This window comes from Ambystoma mexicanum, chromosome 7q, assembly GCF_040938575.1.
Source record: "Ambystoma mexicanum isolate Mex_15411 chromosome 7q, UKY_AmexF1_1, whole genome shotgun sequence".
In the NCBI taxonomy this organism is placed as follows: domain Eukaryota; kingdom Metazoa; phylum Chordata; class Amphibia; order Caudata; family Ambystomatidae; genus Ambystoma; species Ambystoma mexicanum.
In genome coordinates this window covers 727,622,519-727,641,600 of record NC_090941.1, presented here as the reverse complement: position 1 = coordinate 727,641,600, position 19,082 = coordinate 727,622,519, and the positions used below count along the sequence as shown (strand labels likewise).

Below are 19,082 nucleotides of genomic sequence, written 5' to 3'. Positions count from 1 at the left end.
AGTTGTGGGTGGAAAATGTTGGTGATGACTGGGTGGTTGTGTTTTGTTGTAATGTTGGTGTGGTGTGTAAGGAAGTCCTGGTATCGAAGCAAGACAGACACAAGTGATCACAGTTCATATAGTGTGTATTAAACTGTAAAATGGGTGAGATAAACGCCTAATTTAAACCTACTGCTAAGATGGGAGCAAGCTACAACCATCAAATAATACAGTCCTAGTAGTATCTAGTCCAATAAAAAGGGCCTATACTAAAAGAAAATATTGACGATTCTTACGGCTATGCTGCAAAATAGTGAGGGATTATTGTTACGCTTACCTGGCTCCCACAGGGGCGTCGGTCGGACCCGGACAGCTGCGGTCTCCACCCATGTGATGCGTAGTGCAGCGATGACTGACTGGATCTGCCCTCCTAATCTTGTCTGCTTAACCCGTAGAAATATTCTCCTGCAAGTGGAGAGATGGATTTAGCCACTTGTGGATTCAATTGATGGCACCCCCACAATCCTCCCCAACTAATCGCCTCCGAAATGCCCTCACAGCAATCTCACCTTATATTCTTGAAAGATGAGCTCTCCATCCTGCGTGGATTTGCAGGGGCGCGTCGATTCCAGTTACTTCACTGGTTTGAAGGCTCGGGAGAGTTCCGGAGAGTATTGACTCTGAGGTTCCTGGTGAGGACCAGTAAGTATTAAGTTCATAGAGTTCAATATGTCCGATGTTCACTCATGTTCCCCCTCTTCCTTTCTTGTCTTGCAGCTGGCTCGTGAAAAGATGCTCTTGTGGCAGCTGGTGGCACTCAGGTAAGAGTCTGTATTACCCGGTGCTGTCCGGTAAATGTTGCATTTGGAAAACGTGGTGTTTTGTCTCTCTTTACAGATGCAGCACATGAAAATATGGAGAGTCACAAAAGGATGCCTCTGGTGGTAAATCGGGTAAGTCTATGGTGGTAAGAATTATATTTGTTGGTTCCATCAGCTCACCTTGTGGTTTTATTTAGTCTCCTAGGTGACGAAGTTCGGCGAAGAAATGATGGAGGCAGCGCCGACCCGAAGGATGCTGTGAAGACTGGTGAGTATGGCGCGGCGCTGCAGCTGGAGGTGCTGCGCGTGTAGTGTTAGGGAGAATTCTCTCTTTAGGCTGAATTTCCTAACCTAGTGAGTCCCCCAGCAGCTTTGCTGGATTTCTGGAGTTTGTTTTTTCCTCCTGCCAAGAGTGAGACTCTTTTTCTCCCACTCTTGGACATGATTTATGGTGTTCCTTTGACTGGTAATGTGTTTTATGGGCTATGGGGTCCTTTACTCCATAGGGTCTCATGTGTTTTTACTATGTGTGTTACATAGCACCCTTCGTGCAGTAACACAGGGGTGGCATAGTGACACTCCACCATAGACTCCATACCCTGGGACTGACTACTGTCTCCCAGGCCATGTAAAGTCACCATTGGCTTTACTAGTCCCAAATTATTAACAGAAACCAGTACAAACCATCATATTGTGGACGTACTGGTCGGGGCAATTCGATTGCCCCGGGGTCTGTTAGTCGAAGGGGCACGTCTCCGTCCCGGCTGGTGGCAGTGGAAACTACTTTTTATATTCGACCGCGAATATTTTCCTATGGGATTTTCCCATTGTTCGAGGCTACCAACTTTAATTATTTAATTCTCATAGCCTCGAACATACCGCCGGTTTATTTAATTAATATTAATTCACCGGTTGGTATTTTTTGCCAGGACTCTATTTTAAAATGGCGTTTGTTCTCTTCTGTGACTCCAACCCAAGTCGAGCCCTTGTTCCACTTTTTGGCGGGCTTCTCCACAGAAGCCTCAAAGTGGTGCCACTCTGTCTGGGTACCACAGGGGGTGTGGAAGGGGGTTTAGGCACCCTGGACTGAGTTACCTTGGTAACTCAAGTCGCACTCTTGTGTGATTGGCCCAAGTGCTGAGCCGGCCGGCTCACTACTTAGCATGTTTGTTTGACAGCTAGGCTGAGTAAATGGGGGTATGCTGCATAAAAGCAGGGCTTTGGGGACTGGAACTTCAGAAGTCGCCACAGGACCTGAGAATCCGACGAGGGAGAAGCTGAGCCGACCTACCACGACGACACCACCGGTGGAGCCCTGCAGAACCGACTCACCACTTCCCGACGACAGAGAACATCTCCCGGCTGGAGAGGCTTCTTCCCCTGACTAGTGGGCACAACCAGTTTTACCTTCCTTCTTCGCACCCCAGACCGGTTTGTGGTCGAACTGCCCGTGCCAAGCACCCCGGCGGCCGGATAGCCACTCACCACTGAACCGCGAATCAACGGACCGCTCCTTGTACCTGAGAAACTCTGCGGCTGGTTTCTTCCCTGGCAATGCAACAGACTCCTGTCTTCCTCCACGACGAGATCCTCTCTTCCCCCGGACGAAGCACCGACTTGCATCCGCTGCCAGGAACAAATGCCCCCGCTGGAGTGTTCTCACCACTTTAAGGTACCGCGTCCGGCAGGCCTTCCTTTCTAAAGATTGCTACAAGGTAATAATAACCCCCTAACCTCCTGGACTGGGCTGGCCGCCTTGACCCTCTAACTGGTCCCTTTCTTTGGTCCAAATCCTTTTTGAACCGTTACAAGACTTTTGTGCACTGCAACCGTGTGACCTTGGACACATTTCGTTTGATCCTCTTAAAGTGGATCCGGCCTATTGAACTCTAACGTCACGGTTTTACTTTGCCTTCCTCTCTTATGTTCTTGTTAAAGTGTTGGGATCTGTTTCAACTTATTCTCTGCTTTTCTCTCCCTTTTAAGAGTGCCATCTACGTTAAGAGCTCACCGCTGTCTGAAAATAAGTGGGGCTTTACTTAAGACTTGTCTAATATTCTTTTAAGGGAGTGTATATCTTTTAGTGACCGTGTTTTTGAATTGATTACTATTAGTGCCTGTGTGTTTTTCTAGATGTGGTTTTAAATAAATAATTGTATCTCTTTTACACCAAGCCCTGGTCAGCGTTTACTTGTTCTACTGTGTTCACTTGACCTATTGTGAATACTCTGTATACTGCCTAACTCTTCTTGAGGGAAGTCTGACTGCTCAGCCACAGCTACCAAGTGAATCTGTGTGGTACAGACTGCTACCAAGTGGGTTTACTGCCAAACACCTGTAGTCTTAAATCTTTTGCAGTGGTCCCAGAGGGAACTGCACAGGTTTCTGCCTAACATGTAGAAATGATGTTCTTTACAGGTCCGGAGACGAGATGGATCCAGAATCGGATGTGGAATAGAAATAAGTTTGTTTTCTAACCTTGTCCCTTTCTTTCCTCTTTGTTTTAGGAGCTCCGGATTCGAGACTGGTGTGGCCGAAGACTGGATGCTGGCTGCAGGCATGGTGAGCGTTACGTTGCTGGATGCAGAATAACGCGAAGCGTGTGTTGCTGTTCGGGCGTGGTTTAAATAGCCTCAAAAGTAGTCCCAGGTAAGAAGTCCCTAGAACCACACCCAAGTAAAAAATAGTTGCTGTAGAAAAATAGTCCCTTTCAGGCTTCATGTTGGATTGGAGTCATTTGCAGCATGGTCTTTCTGAGGTAAGTAATGACTATGAGCCTGGCGCCTAAGGCGCCAGGACTGAACCCAGATAGCCCCTAGCCGGGGCTGCTGAGGTTTTACTAAATGTCTAGATGCCTGCTCCCGTGGCTGATGGGCTTCGTCCGGATGCCTGGGGGTAGGCATCATGACAATTATGTTCACAAGAAAAGAAAGAAGTGTTCACAAAATAAGTCAGGATTTTATGGCCGGAGACTCCCTTTCCCACGTTTTTAGTATGGGACAAAGTGGGACACTTGAGCACAGCAGACTCCTGAACTTCTGGCACAAGCTCAAGTTCTCTTTCCTCTATCAGGGCCTTCTGTGCCCAAGTCTCTTCTCATGCTAAGTCTCTTGCTTCTGAGGTGCCTGATATTCCATAACCAACAAAACAAAAACAGTTTGTTATAGTAACCTTCACGTCGGATGGTTACTCTTTACCCTAGGATCCTCCTCAGCCGGGCTCTGATCCTCCTTTCAGTGTTGGCTTCCCAAAGCACTTGCCAATTGAAACAAAGGCTTCCGATGAGCGATCACGTCTCACTGAGTCACTGTTATTCTATGGTGAGTGCGTGCTTTCACAATATCAGTGTTAGGCAGAGTTTGTATGCAGTACCCTTTTGGGACCACTACACACAACTAGGACTGCAGGTGTAAGCAAAACCAACCTTTGGTATAAGTCTGTACTACACAGTTTTGGTAGCGTTGCTGAGAAGCCAGGCTTATCTCAAGAGGGGAATGCGAGCTGTAATGTTACACAGAGGTCTACAATCACCAGTATTCAAATAGACTCTTACACTCAACCTTTCTTGGTAAAGGACTAATTAATTTATTTCAGTCAGTTATAAAACACTCACTAGAAGGAGGCCATCTATATTACACACAAATATACTTCAGTACTTTACATGGCACGTTTCTGAGGCATTTAATCTACTTTGAAGTAGGAGCAAAAAGGCATATGTTAATAAAAAGATTAGTTACTCTTAGACAGTGCAAATACTTTGAGTTCACCAGAGGAGTTAATTCAGTGCAATAGGTCCGGCCAAAGACAATGGGCTAAAGTCTTGTAGAGGATAAAGCAGTTCTGTTAGTTAAACGGAAAGTCTTTGCCAAAGTTCTCAGAAGTAGTTCGTAAAAGAGAGAATCATATGTTGGGTCACAAGCTGTTCCAAGCACTTTCATTGCGAGAGGTAAGTACTCTGTCTCGTTTCACAGTACCTTTGAAATGAAAAAAAGATGCAGCTGAAGACTTCTGTTCCTGGCAGTTCCTGCAGATCTCGCTGTTCCTGAGCCTCAGTCGTGGGAACAAGAGGGAGGACGTCGGGGGTTTCCTGCGCTGGGACTGGTTGCAAAGCTGGCAACTGACAAATCTTTGATACCGGTAGCTGTAGTAAAGCACACAAGCTGGTGTCCCTCTCCCTGGTTATTTGGTTTCCTGTAGCACTCTGAGGAAAATATATCCAGCTCCGAGAATGGTATCCAGGTGGCTTAGTGTCAAGTTGATTGGTCCCACCAACTCAAAGGGAGACGTCGTCCTTGCAGGGCTTCTCTGTCGAGATTAACTTAGCAATTCGGACCTGCAGCAGGGCTTCACCGGGCAAACCAACGTTACAAGAGTTGCAGCAGCCGCCCTCGTCAAGCTCAACTTTCGTTCTTTCGTTACAGTGGTCGACTCTGCCTTCCAAGCCAAGAGACTCGCCTTTTATAAAGTTCTCTCCCATTCATTCAAGCCTAGCTGCCACTCATCCAGCATGGTGGCTGTCCTTGCCGGACAGTCAGCCAGCCATTCACGCCAGAGTGCATTCGGGTCTCCTAAGAGACTAAGCACAGGGAGTTTTGGGCACCTCCCTCACTTCCTGCCCACCCCAGACACTCGGGCGCCAGAGGCGGTCTTCAGTCCTGAATCCCGCCAAAGGAACAAAGGGACCAAACCTGGTTTTGGCGCACAGAGACAAACTCTAGAAGGACCTTTCCAAAAAGAAATGGGGGAAAAATACCTGGACCTGTTTAAACAAAGGGGGCTCAGACGCCATCTTGAAAAACATGGCTCCTGTGATTTAACGCTACCCGTGTTTGCGGTCGGGAAAAATCATGGTAGTTCGTTGTAAAACCACTGCCACCAGCCATTTCGAGAGAAAAAGTTATCATTTGACTGCTAGATGAGTTTCTAGACACAGGGGATACTAGGTAACCCCTCCAGCACTCTGTAGTAGGATATTGTTTGCTGGGTCTAGGAATGTGAAAAGACTAGTAACGTCAATTTCACTTTACTTAGCCTGGGAAATGGTAGTTTATCCCAGGGAAGGTATTTAATCCTTGGGGAATGCCTGAAAAGGTTTCCCTGTGCCACTGCACTGAGGGTGCTGTGTGACACACATGAAAAGATGATGCCCATGGAGTTGTCTAAAACTCCATAACCAAAAAAAATGCAAGAGTAAAACACATTCAAAATACATGAGTGGGTTAAAAAGGCGCACACACTCTCCAGGTAAAAAAATCAAGTCCTCAAAATACAGCAAAGTTGCTGGGGGTCTCTAAGGTGAAGGGAATTAGTACATTTATGAGAATGCTTCCTAACTCACAGTTTGTATGGTATTCCCTTCAGCCGGGTGCAAACGCCAGTTTCACAATTCGCAAATTTTACAACGTGTCGAGGGCTTTCGATTGTACAAGGGGTTTGGCTTGACCCTTGTATGACCATCTTGACACCTTACGCCAACCTTCTCTATGGCCTCTTGGTACTTGTAGTTTCACTATTTTCCTGTTCAATACTTTCCTTGTTCAGGAGAGGGGTACCAGCCAAAGGCCTTGGAATGAGCCCCCATGTGGCGCTGGACCACTCTATCTCTCGTACCAAGTTGGTTCACAAAAAACCTCTGTTTTCTTAATGTTGCCACTGCAACCCTGAGTCTAACACAGTCTGGCCCACTATCAGGTTCTTCCGACTCACTGGCTGTGCCGAACTCGTTGGAGTTTCTTTTGCCGCTGGAGTTGAGAACGGTACCACGATGGCAACCACATCTCCCCAGCAAGGCATTTGGTGTGGGAGGGTTCCATGTAATGCTGACATCCGTCACACCACTCGCCTGCTGCGATTCCCGGTCTTCTGTTTCTATTATCGGAAGCTGCGCAGGTCTGGGTCGAAAAGGGAGAGGGTAACTCCCTCCTTGATATCCTTTCAGGTCTCGCCGCCTTTCTCCTCCGGTTGTTCTGCCGTCCTGGAATAGCTGCCTCCTTGTGCGTTCAGCCTTGCTCAGAGTGTGTTCTTGTGCTCTGCCTTTTATCCCAGTGGGGAAGGGAAAGGGCAGTCAGGTGTGTGTAGTTGTCTGCAATTGCCTGACTCGGCCTGACCCATGTGTTCGTACATGTCAGGTAAACTGCTCTGTTATCAGTCCGTTATCGCTCGCGGTGTGAGAAAGTGTTTGTGTTGGAAAGGGGGTGGGGGTTGAGTTTCTATGCATCCTACTGGGCAGGATGCAGAAATGGTGTCATAAGTAAGGGGATACCGCGTCTCACCCTTCAGTTTCCCACTTCCACTCCCGGAAGACCCACCCACCCACTCCACCCCATCCAGGTGATCTTCCCATACTGGTCCCTTCCTCCCCGGGAACTAGATCAAATAGCAATAGCAATGGCCTTGTCATGGCCACCTGGTTGACAGATCCCCGGGGACCAGCGGAGGAGACATCTTCGGGTTTCTCACAGGTGCTGCTGCATGTATGTTAGTTACGCCTGGTTGGACAACCATTTGCCCTGCTGGCTGAGCGGATGTGCATATATCAGGTGTGCATGTGATAGTGGTGTGTGTGCCGTGCTGTCTTGTTGTGGTGCAATGGAAGGAGGTGTGTTATGATTGACTTTCCTTGCTTGGTCCCTGTTCCGTGAAGGCATGGTGCGTGAATGCATGGTGTGATGTTGTGAATGGAATGGTATGAGAATGACTGGAATATTTGGTGTTGAATGTGATTCCACCCAGGGCAGTTTAAAGATGTAGCCTGGGTGGTGGGAGCTCCCCTCTGTACTCCCTATCTCCTGATGTCACCTATTCTAAGATGTATTGGACCTGCAACCTGATTAAAGAAGATTACATTCATACCTGCGACCTTCCTGTGTATCCCTCCTACTTTTGAATGTAACACCTGCCCTCTGCTGGATCCTTGAACTTTCTCTACCTTGACAGCCATCCGACAAGACAGGATAACTGCTAACCGCCGTTTTTTTTGCCGTAAATGATGCATAATGGACTCCCTCTATACTTGGGGCCCTGAGACGGGCTCCCTCGTAACCAGTTAGTTTCCTGTAGGAATAACACATCTAGCATGGCACAAGGAAACTGCAGAAGCAACAGAGACCTCTTTGTTGGGGAATTTATATCCCTGGCGTTTAAGGACCCAATAGTCAGTGCTGTTAGGGGACTAGCCATCTGCAGAGACAGACTTCATCAGAAATATCACGGTTATCTGGGACATAGAAACCACACGAGCCAGCTCTAGGCACTCTTGCGTTCCTTCCATAATCAATTTGTCCTGTGGAATCACCTAAACACGCACTTGGTATCCCCCTCACTCAACCCCAGTACGCCTCCTTCCCCTAATCCCCAGCCCAGGCACCCACAGCTAACATTGGCATCGGACCAAACTACCCGCCATCCCAAATTTCCCGCGTTACTTCTACACACCACCTAGTTATCTGAGCCCCCCATTCTCAGAACCTCGTCCAACCCCATCTACAAACAAACCTAACTATCTGCCCCCCATGCCATGTAAACCCCTAAATGCCCAAAACTCGAAATTGCAGTCCCTCTGAGGGCCTTGCACGTAAAATCTCAAGAAAACATTACAAGATTAAGTAGAAAGCAAAGACTCCTGCACTCCAGTGCAGTCATCATAGTCTATTGGCGGGGGGTATTCAGTTTCTTGAATTTCCTCGAACCAGGGTCCCTCCTCCTGTCTCTCAAAGGCCCCTTCCTAGTTCTGCTCTCTTCGGGATCGTGATTCTGGACACTCTGGGGGTGGTGGGGTGGATTAACAAAGTCTGCCAGCGCTCCTCTAATATCCTCCTCTGATACCAGCCTTTATTGCTTGCCTCCATCTTCAAAAACAAGAGCGAAGGGAACCTCCCACCCCCCAGCAAAAGTGTATCCCCTTCCCTCTGAGCCACTGCGTCAATGGAGAGCACATCTGTCGTCTTGCCAGGGTGAAAGGGGAGAGATCCTGAAAAATCTTGATCGTTGCGTTATTGTAAGTGACGGAGTTAGGCTTCCTGGCTTCATCCAAAATCTTGGCTTTTTCGGCATAGTAGTGAAACAGGACAAGAACGGATTGTGTGCCTCTAGCTGTCCCCCCAGCCCTATGAGTGCGGTCTCTGGTAGACTTGTTTGTTGCATCATTGCCAAACAGCAGACGAACCACATCCTTCACAGTGCGTTCAATGCCCCGTTCCGTCTCCCCCTACCGTCTCAGGAAAAGCCAAAACACCTAAGATTATTCCTCCTCTCCCTATTCTTAAAGTTGTCCATCTTAAGGGCTCTTTCCTCATCCCTCTTTTCCAGGGCGACAGTCTGGTGTCAATCTAGGCTTCCAGTATATCAACCGAGTACTGGTTGGACTCCAAGCCTTGTATTATATCCTCAATAGCTTCCACTATTCGGTCCAACTTGTCCATTCTTTGACCTATGTCTGACCAGATTTCCCTAATCTCCTCCAGCAAGGCTGCAATGTCTCGCTTTGTCGACATCCTGTCCCCCGCCGTTTCCGCCATTATGGGAGGAGCAGACACTCCAGGTCCTGCTGGGATTTCACAAAAAAACAGTCCTTGGAACGCCTCCTTCCAACTCATCCAGCATAGCGGATAGACCACAAGACTGTTAACTGTTGGTGGCCAAGCAGGTATCTACACGAACAGAGAACCCTCCTGAAGGCTTAACCTATTTGAAGTAAGTCCGGGAGCCTCCAAGCAAGCAGACCCCAAATCGAATTGGGGCCACCACTGCTCCCTCACGGCAGGATGGCTGGGGTTGGTCACCAGCACACACCCGCAGTGTAAATGGATGGTCCCCTCCGTGCTGCCCCTCACCCACCTGTGCTGGGATGCTGGCTCCACCAGCATTCTTCTTTCACCTCCAGGCACCCCAGCTGCAGGGAGCTTCCACTGAAACTGAGCACCGGCCCCACAAAGCCTCCAACATTCCACCTCCACGAGTCCAAAGGTGCCCCTGGGGCATACCAATGCCTTGATACAGTCTGGGTGTAGGGCGAGGAAAATGCTCTTCTATAAGTTTCCCTTTCAGGCTTCAAAAGGGACCCTGTGCATTCTCATGACAGGCATAGTCTTGGTGGAGATGTCTCACGGGAGGTCCCACGTGAATCTGGCTCTGATCCCTTTGTTATGCTGATTGCACTTTGGGCATGGCCAGGGAGCCCGCCACGCTCTGGAGCACTCCCTGTGAGAAAGGTACAAGGTCCGACCGCTCCGCTGCTCCTATGGTGACCAGCCCTATTCTTGGTAAGGCTATTGTGGGGAGTGGTGCACCGCTGTTCTGTTTATTATTGCCAGAGCAGGCAGTCCTCGGTTCTGCACTTTGTCATGGCAATCCTGTGGTATTCATCCTGTTCACCCACACTGCGGTGACCCTGTGGTGTTTCCGAATCCTCAGTCCGCATTGGGGGCGTGGGGCCAGTTGGAGCTCAGACGCCCATCCTCGTGTAAGGAAGCACCTTGGCTGTCTCGCCCTCCTCACTGTCCCCTTGTCAGTCTGTCTGCAACCCCCCCATACCATGTGGCATGGCTTGACAGACTTCACACCTTCCTGAATTTGTTTTTTTGCATATCTGTATAGCTGATGTAGTCCCCCGTACCATGAGGCGTGGCTTTCCCAGTCTACGGGGAAGGGTCTTAGGCCGAAGGAGCTTACAAGCTGCACAACCCCTTGTTGTGATCGAAGGGGAGACCAGAAAGGTATAAACAAAGATGACCAGACCTAGAGGGCAAAGGGGGGGAAAGCGGAAAGACATAACGAAAGATATGGCCACCCCAACCCCACTCTCCCTACTGTGTAAGTCTGCGTGGATGCCTTAGCCGGCAGATCTTAGGTGCCGAAATCCACCGATGTAGACATGTGTAACATCTTTCGTCACGGCATGGGAGGTTATGACTTCAGACCAGTGGGTCATAGAGACGGTCGCCCACAGGTAACTGCGTGGAATTTGCCCGTCCACCACAGTTAAGACTGCCACGCTCACAGCACCTCTCACTGGACCATCTGCAGATCCTGAACAAATAAGTGGAAGCGCTGATGGGAAAGAAGCCGTCCCTATTCTTCAGGTAAACGAGGGTATTTATTCAGTGTACTTCCTTGTACCCAAAAAGGACCTCACCATGCACCCTGTTCTAGACCTGCGCCCAGCGAACACATTTATAAAACCTCCAAAAGTTTTGTATGTTAACGCTACATGAGGTGATCCCACTGTTGAAACGGGGGGACCACATGGCAACATTGGACATGAAAGATGCATACTTTCATATTTCAATGTTTCCAGCGCACAGAAAATAGGTTTATGATAGCGGACAGGCATTACCAATTCAAAGGGCTCCCCTTCGGCATCGCCTCAGCGCCAAGGGTGTTTACAAAGGTCTTGGCAGTAGCGGCAGCACATCTGCGCAGACTGTCCGTCCCGGTTTACCCTTACCTCGACGACTGGCTCATAACAGGGGACTCTTACTACTCATGCTTTTTGAACACCCAGAAGACCGTAGACCACCTGTTCAGTCTGGGATTCTACGTCAACGAGAAAAAATCCAGTCTAGTCCCCAGTCATGGAAAACAATTTCTGGGGGCTCTAATCCAGAGGAAGGACGGCCTTGTCTTCCCCTCCAACGAGAGGGTTCAGAACATGCTTTTTCTGTTCCCTCAATATGTAGCCAGTCGCGAGGTGACGGTACGCAAAGCCATGCGCTTGCTAGGTATGATGGCGTCATGTATATACTTGGTTCCCCACACGCGTCTGCGCATACGTCCCATGCAAAAGTGGCTCAACAGCCAGTGGTGTCAGACCAGCGGAAAATGGGAAGATCTGGTAGTTGTCTCGCCAACCATCGTTCTCTCTGCAGTGGTGGTCGAGGGAAAACTTATTGAAGGGGAAAACCTTCACCACCCCTGCAGTGGAAGCCACTCACAACAGATGCATCTCTCACAGGGTGGGAGGTGCACCTTCTTCAGCAGACAGTGCATGGAGTGTGGTCCCCACAAGTAGCATCCAACCATATAAATCTACTGGAGCTATTAGCGGTGTTCAAGGCATTGAAAGCCTTTCAAACGCAACCACAAAGGAAGACAGTGCTGGTTCTGACAGACAGCACCACAGCCATGTATTACCTGAACAAACAGGGGGGCACACACTCTCTAGGGCTATCCAAGCTGTCCCAAAAAATGTGGATATGGGCTCTCAAACACAAGATGTTTCTGTTGTCTCAGCATGTTCCAGGGGAACTCCATCTTCATGCCAGACATGCTCAGCAGAGATTTCCCAATGCCCGAAGAATACGAAGGGCATCTACATGAAGACCTTGTCGCCAACGTCTTCGCAGAATGGGGCTTCCCAGAGATCGACCTGTTCGCTACTCAGAACGCCCAATGCTAAGACTACGCCTCCAGGTACCCCCAGAACCGCTCCAAGGGGAACGGTCTCTGGATAACATGGTCAGGGAAATTTGTTTACGCTTCCCCCCACTGACACCGCTACTCAACAAGATAGTGCACAAGATGCACCAGGAACCAGTCACCATGATATTGGTAGGCCCATGTGGGCCCGCCAACCCTGGTTCTCTCATCTAACCCTCTCCCCACCAGTATAACTACCCTGCCCGTACAACATGTCTCAGGACATGGGGGGAGACCCTACACCCATGCCCACAAACTCTGAATTTAGGAGCCTGGCTCCTGAGGTCCTAGTTTGGACACCTTAAGCTCCCTCAGAGATGCATGGACATTCTCAGGGAAGCTAGGAAACCTCACACCCGCTATTGTTATTCCAGCAAATGGAAACTGTTTGTCATCTGGTGTAATACCAAGGGCGTCGATCCCATAAATTGCTCACCCACACACATTGTGCTGTACCTAACCCATTTGTTAGACTCACGGTTGGTCTTCAATTCCCTAAAAGTTAATCTTGCTGTTCTCTCAGCCTACACCAAGTCCCAACAGAAGGTGTTGTGGTGGAAAATACCGGTGATTACAGCTTTTATGGAAGGGGTTAAGAGGATTTATCCCCCCCCATTTCTCACCCAGCTCCTGGATGGGATCTAAATGTGGTTTTAACCAGACTCATGGGATCTCCCTTTGAGCCAATGCATGAAGCAAGTCTAAAAGACCGTACTTGCAAGACAGCCTTTCTAGTGGCTATAACTTCTTTAAGAAGGGTTAGCGAACTACAGGCCCTTTCGAAGGGATTGTGTCCTCCGACGTATTCCTCATCTTAGATATCTCCTTCCAGCTCTGCTGGCCTCGGAAAATTTTTTCTCTAGAGGGCGCTGCGCGTCGACGTCCTCCGAGTCGATGTCCCTCGACAGCCGCCGTATCGACGCTCGACGTCATCCTGTCTATAAATGCCGCGCGCAGCGTCCGTTGCTCAGTTCTGTTTTCCCGCGCTTACTCAGTGCCTCGGAATACCGTTGCTCAGTTCTTAGTCAGATTAATCCTATTTACCTCGAGTTATTCGATCCGTACTCGATGGCTTCCTCGTCGGAACCGACAACTCCTCGATCCGGCTTCAAAAAATGTCGAGATTGTGGGAAAAAGATGTCGTTGACCGATCCTCACAGAATTTGTCTGTGGTGCTTGGGAGCTGAACACCATTGTTCGGAATGCGAGGACTGTATGTCCATGACAGCTAAGGCCCTGAAGGAGCGTAGGGGGAAGCTGGAGAAAGGTAACTTTTAAAGCTTCTTCTTCGTCGACGAAGTCGATACATTCGTCTCCTCGTCACCATTCGAGCTCCAGATCTCGGAGTGGGTCTCATCACTCCTCGAGATCGAAGCACTCGAAGAGGAGACGTCGAAGATCCCCTTCTCCGGATTCCTCTTCCGCTGTTTCGCCAAAAAGAATCCCTTGCCCCACGAAACATAGTTCCCGGGCTGAATGGGAGGAATTCCGAAAGAATATGATGAGCGTCTTCGAGAAAGCAGCCTCGACCCCCTCGAAGACTGCCGAGAGCGATGCTCTGGTCGAAAGACCCGAAGGTCAAAAACGCCGCGAGTCGCAGTACCCGGCGAAAGAAACCTCTCGAGCGCGTTTCGAACCCTCGAGCAGGACTATGACCTCAACCTTCCTCGAAGGTTCCGTCGACGCCGTCGACGAAAGTCCCGTCGACGTCGAGGTCGATGTCTTCGACGCCGTTGTCGAGGGGACCTTCGACACACGGGTCTGTCGACTCGACACCGGCGTCGACGCCAAGAAAAGTCACGGTTACCACACATCCAGTGACTATCCCCAGGCCCTCGACGTCGATGGCTTCGATATTGTCGAGTAGAATTCCAATTCTGTCGAGGTCCTCGAGGCCTCCACCTCTGTTTTCGACGCCACGCTCGAAGCCTTCGACGTCGGCGTCGACGACATCGACGCTTTCGAGGCCAATAATGACAAGTTCGGCACCCTCTGCCTTGGAAATGGGATTTACTCCCTTTGAGTTCAGAACAATTGAGAACTATATCCTCAATTTTAGAAGAGGGTGATTTGTCTGAACAAGACACATTTGAGTTACAGGGACCTGTAACCCCAGTTAGAGAGGAATTTTCCTCTGAAGAGCGCAGATTAAAGGATCTTCATGATTCTTTACATGAGGCAAGTGGGTTAGACACTTCCCCTGAGGTGGAGTTTGCTAAGCCAGACCCGGGGGAGCATGCTGAAACCCCCTACAGAGCCTTAATGGCCAGGATTACAGAGTTCATGGGGTGGTCTGCACCTTCACAATCTTTCCAACAAGATGACCTCACGGATATTCTTGACAAAGGCCCACAAGAGGATCCTGTGGTGCCCTTTCATAAAGCTCTTCAGAGAAAGATCATGACAAACTGGGAAACCCCAGATGTAATACCAGCAGTAAATAAAAAACTGTCTACAAAGTACAGGGTATCTTCCACAGACCCAGAGTTTTTGTCTAAACACCCATCCCCAGAAAGTCTGGTGGTACAAGCAGCATCCTCTACCGATGTCAAGACGGCTTATCCTACAGTCCCACAGGACAGGGACGATAAAAAATATGATGCTATGGCAAAGAAATTCTTTTCAGCATGTAGCATGGCGTTAAAGTCTGTTAATGCTACTTGCACCCTTGCTAGGTTCAGCCATACACTTTGGGAGTGTGCTTCTACAGCGGCTGACTGCATCCCGGAGGGAGAAGAAAGGGATGCGTTCCTGAATATTATACAGGACGGTAAAGACGCTATGTGCGAATCCCTCCAGACGGGCATTGATTCGGCTGACAGTATCAGCATAGCAATGGCGGCAAGTACATCAACCAGGAGATTCGCTTGGTTGAGAAAGTCGGGTTTTGCCCCAGATGTGCAAGGCAAGCTCTTGAACATGCCATTCGATGGCTCTTCTTTGTTCGGGAAAAAGGCGGATGACAGTTTAGAGAAACTGCAAACTTCAAAAGCTGCAGCAAAATCCCTAGGAGCTGCAATCCGTCAGACTCCTTTTCGTCCCACTGGAACCTCTGCGAGGGGCAAGTCCTTTCGCTTCTACTCCGCATTCGGAAGAGGTAGAGGACGACCGGCTCAAAGGGGTCAAAGAAGAACTACCCGAGGTGGACGGGGTAGATATTCTAAAGCCGCAGCAACAGCAGGTGCCTCTTTACCATCAGCATCTGCATCAGCCGCCCCAAAACCACTCTGAGGACTCCCCTCACAGGACACCTGTAGGAGGCAGGTTGACTCAACATCTGACGGTATGGCAGGCTATCACGTCAGATGCTTGGGCATTGGAAACAGTCGGCCAAGGTTACTGCCTGCCTTTCCTACGTATACCTCAGAGTCATCCACCGGGGATCAGCTCTCAGAAAGCTCCAGATCCGCTCCTCTTGCAGGAAATTTTGGACCTGCTAGAGAAAGGTGCCATAGAACCGGTACCTGTAGCGGAGAGGAACAAGGGCTGGTACTCCCCTTACTTTCTCATTCCGAAGAAAGACGGAGGACTGAGACCCATCTTGGACTTGCGAGAATTGAACAAATTCCTCAGAAAAGACAAATTCAAGATGGTCACACTTTCTCAGATCCTCCAGGCCCTTCAGTTCCAGGACTGGTTGGTATCTCTGGACCTTCAGGACGCTTATTTCCATGTGCCTATCCATCTCAAACACAGGAAATACCTGAGGTTCGCAATTGGCAACTCTCACTATCAATTTCGAGTGCTGCCATTTGGGCTGACCTCCGCCCCGAGGGTCTTCACCAAGTTAATGTCGGTAGTGGCTGCAAGTCTAAGGAGGGAAGGGATTCACGTCTACCCCTACCTGGACGATTGGCTGATCAGGGCTGTTTCTCCGGAACAAGCTCAGATCCAGCTAAATCACGTGTGCCACTTCCTTCACAGACTGGGTTTCTCCCTCAATTTAAAGAAGTCACAAATTATACCATCGCAGAGACTCCAGTTCATAGGAGCGATCCTGGATACTTCCCTGGGAAAAGCCTCGCCACCAGAGGTGAGGGCTCAAGATATTCTACAGATGGTTACCAAGTTCCAGCATGCCCAACGTCTCCCAGCCTTCGACTTTTTGAGGTTGCTAGGCCTCATGGCATCCTGCATTTTCCTTGTGCCAGAGGCTCGCCTGAGAATGAGATCCCTCCAGTGGGCACTGAGGACTCAGTGGTCACAATTCTCAGGGAGAATGACAGATCTTCTTCAGGTTCCCGGCAGGGTGGCTCGAGACCTTCAGTGGTGGGCCTGTCAGGAGAACATTCTGAAAGGAGAACAGTTTTGGCAACCCTGGCCGGAGATAACAGTAGTCACGGATGCCTCACTCACGGGGTGGGGAGCCCACGCCAACGACTTGACCATCAGCGGTCGTTGGTCTCCATCGGAGTCCAGACTACACATCAACCTGTTAGAGCTGAGAGCCATCAGACTTGCGCTGAAGGCTTTCCTGCCAGCTGTACAAGGGAAGAACGTCCTGGTAATGACGGACAACACGGTGGCCATGCATTACCTCAACAAAAGAGGAGGCGTAGGATCACTACCCCTGTGCAGAGAGGCGATGCAGCTCTGGTTTTGGGCAATCCAAGAAGGAATCTCTCTATCGGCAGTTCACCTAGCCGGAGAGAAGAACTTGACAGCGGACGCTCTGAGCAGGCAGAACACAGTCTCCCACGAGTGGGAGCTAGCTCAGGAAGTCCTTCAAGAGATCTTCGCCCTTTGGGGAACCCCTCAGGTAGATCTGTTCGCCACCAGCCTAAACAGGAAATGCGACCTGTTCTGCTCAAGGGAATTTCCTCCGAGAGGAGCTCTGGGAGACGCGTTCATAGTGGACTGGGAGTTTCCGCTTCTGTACGCGTTCCCACCGGTCCCTGTCATTCCTCAAATGATCAGGAGGTTGAGAAGATTCCGGCGAACCATGATCCTAATTGCCCCGGATTGGGCCAGGAGAACGTGGTACCCGGACCTTCTAGACTTGTTCATCTGCCCTCCAATTCGACTTCCACTCAGAGAGAACCTACTCTCACAGAAGGGAGGTCAGGTTCTCCATCCAGACATCAAAACCCTCAACCTTCACGCTTGGCTTTTGAACGGCTGAGGTACAAGGATTGGGACCACCCTGATGATGTTATGGAGGTGTTGCTTTCGGCAAGGAGGCCAGCAACAAAGTCTTTATACCGCTGCCGTTGGAACAGATTTTGCCGCTGGTGTAGAGAACAGAATATCGACCCATTTTCATGTGGTACACCAATGGTTTTGTCCTTCCTACTATATTTGGCAGATTCAGGCCTTCAAATTGGCACCATTAAGGGCTATCTCGCAGCGCTATCCATCTTTAAGCGTACTGCGGAAGAACCATCCTATTTCAAATTACCCTTGGTAATACAGTTTCTAAAGGGGTTAACCAATGTTTATCCCCCAAGACCATTCCAAGTTCCCCTATGGGATTTAAACTTAGTACTAACTTTCCTGATGGGTACACCTTTCGAACCTCTCCATTCTTGTTCGTTAAAATTCCTTACCCTTAAAACTGTTTTATTAATAGCACTTACATCTGCTAGAAGGGTGAGCGAATTACAAGCTCTTTCTTGTAAACCCCCTCATACAATCTTTCACAAAGACAAAGTTGTCCTGCAAGTGAAGCCTAATTTCCTCCCAAAGGTGGTTTCTGAATTCCATATCACTCAGAAGATTACCCTACCATCTTTCTATCCTCCTCCTCACCCGGGGAAAGAGGAAGAGAGGTTACACAGACTAGACCCTAGGAGGGTTTTAAGTTTTTACATTAGTAGACTAGCCAGGATAAGACAGGCAGACCAGCTGTTTGTAGGTTACACAGGTCACAAGCTGGGGTTACCAATAACTAAGCAGACCATTTCCAGATGGATCATTCTAGCCATTCTGGAATGTTATAAGCTGGCAGGGAAAGAGCCCCCTCAAAACCTTAGGGCTCATTCGACCAGAGGTATTGCAGCTTCATCGGCCCTCAAAAGAGGCGTGCCGGTTAAAGACATATGTGCGGCCGCTACATGGTCGTCTGTCCATACCTTTACACGTTTTTACAATCTGGATTCCTCCTCCAGTCAAGAGACTAGGTTTGGAAGGGCTGTACTGCATTCTATTCATCAATAGAAGACAGTGTGAAGTCAGTACTCCCTCCTCCGAATATAGAATACTGCTATGGGAGCCTATCTAAGATGAGGAATACGTCGGAGGACACAATCCCTTCGAAGAACAAGTTACTTCTTACCTTGTAACGTTCTTTCGACGGGATGTTCCTCCGACGTATTCCTCATCGACCCTCCCATCCATCCCCGCAGTTCTACTTCCCTTGTTGTTGCAGCTTACGCTCCTTCAGGGTGATTAGTCTAGTCCAGACAGTAATACTGTGGGCTACAAAACGGAACTGAGCAATGGACGCTGCGCGCGGCCTTTATAGGCAGGATGACGTCGAGCGTCGATACGGCGGCTGTCGAGGGACATCGACTCGGAGGACGTCGACGCGCAGCGCCCTCTAGAGAAAAAATTTTCCGAGGCCAGCAGAGCTGGAAGGAGATATCTAAGATGAGGAATACGTCGGAGGAACATCCCGTCGAAAGAACGTTACAAGGTAGGAAGTAACTTGTTCTTCTGTTCTAGACCCTTTTGTTACAGTCCACAGGGATAAGGTAGTTCTGCGCACTCATCCCAGATTTGCGCCTAAATTCATCTCGAAGTTCCATGTGAACCAATCGATCGAACAACCTACCTTTTTCCAGAATCCCACCAGCATGGCCGAAAGAAACCTACACACACTAGATGTGCGCAGGGCAGTCATGTTCTCTCTGGAAAGAACGAAACCAC

At 49.4% G+C, this 19,082-nt stretch overlaps 1 protein-coding gene across 1 annotated transcript in view; it reads left to right on the top strand.

Annotated features, from left to right (window-relative positions):
• The window catches only part of RNF17 (ring finger protein 17), a 3,777,565-nt gene that overhangs the window by 401,544 nt on the left and 3,356,939 nt on the right, over nt 1–19,082 (top strand). The window lies entirely within an intron of this gene.